Below are 2,969 nucleotides of genomic sequence, written 5' to 3' on the forward strand. Positions count from 1 at the left end.
TTTATTGCGCAGGTGAGGCTTCCAGTTTCGTGGAGCACGTTGTTTAGAAATACAGCAACGGAGCTGAGATCCGGCATGGGACCAACGAGTTGATGTTCCATGACAGCGATGGTCGGCTTTCGAATGAATACACATCTCAACCGATTATGTGACAAGTTTTTGCCGACGGTGAAAGTAAAAGCAACGTCAATCCTGGACATAGCCCTGCTAAACCACATTAGCGCGTCATATGGTCAGTGCGGGGATTGAACCCACGACCTTGGCGTTATTAGCACCACGCTCTAACCAGCTGAGCTAACCGACCAACACAGCAAGCGTGGCAAAAGGAAATGCCTATATTGCCGGTGCTCACAACCACGGCGGCTGTTCATTTTCTGCTTCATCTCGATCGCACGATATTCTGAAGTATTTGCTTTCGTTGCAAAGCTTTTCAACAAAAAAGCATTTACTTTTCCGAACGACCATACTCGAGTTAACCATTTGCTCTGATATCCAAAATTAAGCACAATGTCCGGACGCATGCAATTTCAATAGGAATGCCACCAGCTCAGCTGCAGCTTGTCATGTTGACAAATATCGTCTGGAGAAACGTACCTTCACCGATCGCTCACTGTTCTTCTGGATACTCACAGACCTTTGGAGTCAGGGTTATGTGCTGCTGATAAACTGCTACGAACCTTATGCCAAATGCATTTGCATTGTAATCTAACAGTGGGATTCTTTCTGCTCCCGAACGACGCAGTTGCTTTGGTGTCAGCAACAGCTCAGAACTCAATTGCACGTTTTGCTCAATGACTCATGTTGCTTATGCAAATCTTCGTTTGTCAGCATATTTAGCAAGTTATCACGCCTTCCTGCAGCGTTTGTCAGCGACAGGTCAGCTGATAAGATGATTGCTTCAGACAGCATGCTACATCCTACATTTGAAAATGGAAAAGTTGCAAACGTTTACAGGCTGAACACTCTCTCACTATTTTGCCTGGCGCGTCAGAGGCTGGGAGCTGATCTTACGGAGGTTTTTCAATCATGAGGGGCATGAATCGGGTAAATAGACAAGTTCCTTTCGCTCATGTGGTGCAGTGCAGAACTAGAGGGTCTAAATCTGGTGTGGGAGGGTGAGAATTCGAAAGGCAGTGACCGGCAACGGCTTCACCCAGAGGCTGGTGCGTTTCTGGAAGAAGTTGCCAGACGAGCTGGTGATGGATGGTATAATTCCAATCGGGTAACTAGACAAGTTCCTTTCGCTCAGGTGGGGCAGCGCAGAAACAGAGGGTATAAATCTGGTGTGGGAGGGTGAGAATTCGAAAGGCAGTGAGGGGCAACGGCTGCACGCAGAGGGTGGTGCGTTTCTGGAATAAGTTGCCAGACGAGCTGGTGATGAATGATATAATTCCAATACTTTTAAGGAATCTGGACGTGTATTTGAATAGGAACGGTTTAGAGAGACATGGGTCAAGTGCATGCAATCGCGGCTGGATCAGTTGAGGATATCTGTTCGGAATGGACGCATGAGACCGAAGACTGTGTTTTCAGTGCTGTTCATGTCTAATGGCTCTATGTTAGTGCAGGTGAAATGATAAAAACAGATAAAGAAAATAAATGAAGTAAAATTGTCTGAATTTGTTGAATTCAAACAACTTCAGGTAATTGTATTTCAATTATTTTATTTATCTTTTTATTTGAGTTTTTTCTCTGTTCTGTAACTCTTATTTCTTGATTGTCTCTCTTTCTCTCGCTCCCCACTCTCTCAATACCTTTTTCCTCTCCTCTTCCCGCTTTGCTACCCTTCTCCCCTGTTTTCCATTTTGTCTCTGCTTCACCCATCCCCACATATTTTGTCACATAGCACTGGCTTCAGCCTGGATCATTCGCGACTCCTAATCTCCCTTTAATCTCTTCATGCACTGTCATTATCACCTTTGCATCTGGAGCCTTGACTCACCCTCTCTCAGCCTGGTATAAATAGCTCCCTAATTCTCCCCCTTTTTTAAAATCTTTAACAAAGGGTCAGTTAGACTTGAAACGTCAGCTCTTTTCTCTCCTTGCAGATGGTGCCAGACCTGCTGAGATTTTCCAGCATTTTCTCTTTTGGTTTCAGATTCCAGCATCCGCAGTAGTTTGCTTTTATTAATGGCTCTATGATATTGCCAGTGATATGATAACTCCAGTGTCGATGCATGAGAGGTGAGCAAGCGAATGAATTCTCTCTGGAAGTCGTGTGACAAGTATTAACAGAGATCCAGGAAAATAACATGAACGAATCTTTGATTTGAATCGAAGCCTGAACTCTGGCTCTCCTCCGAGACTGTGCCAGGCCTGCTTAATGCTGCATATATTTCATGTTTTGCATTTGTTTGTGAAAACAATTGAGACTGATTGATTTGCTGCAGACAACATCGACCAGTCATCATGGGTACAGAGATCAAGTCGTGCGTCTATCCCTATCAAATGTTTTATTGCGCAGGTGAGGCTTCCAGTTTCGTGGAGCACGTTGTTTAGAAATACAGCAACGGAGCTGAGATCCGACATGGGACCAACGAGTTGATGTTCCATGACAGCGATGGTCGGCTTTCGAATGAATACACATCTCAACCGATCATGTGACAAGTTCTTGCAGACGGTGAAAGTAAAAGTAACGACAATCCCAGACATTGCCCCGCAAAACCACATTAGCGCGTCACATGGTCAGTATGGTGATTGAACCCACGACCATGCAAAACACAGAATTGCACACACACTCACACACACATACACACGTAGACCACAGACAGACTTCCCCTCCCAATCTCAAGTTGGTTGTAAAAGTGACTCAATCACGCGACAACACTCAAACGTTACTTACATTGCTGGATTTCAGTTTCCATGATAAATATTTGACCTGAAAGGGCGTTAACTGAAATCATTTGTCCAGAGACTAAAAGCAATACCCAACTCCATTAACAGAGCTCAAGTTTTCACGATGACTTAAT

At 44.5% G+C, this 2,969-nt stretch overlaps 1 non-coding gene across 1 annotated transcript; it reads right to left on the minus strand.

Annotated features, from left to right (window-relative positions):
- Positions 1–230: 230 nt before the first annotated feature.
- Positions 231–304, minus strand: trnai-aau (transfer RNA isoleucine (anticodon AAU)). The gene has a single exon. It is a non-coding gene; the product is annotated as a tRNA-Ile (tRNA).
- Positions 305–2,969: the final 2,665 nt, after the last annotated feature.

Source organism: Chiloscyllium plagiosum, unplaced genomic scaffold (assembly GCF_037043375.1).
Source record: "Chiloscyllium plagiosum isolate Xiang-an unplaced genomic scaffold, Cpla_swu_hap1 HiC_scaffold_52, whole genome shotgun sequence".
Lineage (NCBI taxonomy): Eukaryota > Metazoa > Chordata > Chondrichthyes > Orectolobiformes > Hemiscylliidae > Chiloscyllium > Chiloscyllium plagiosum.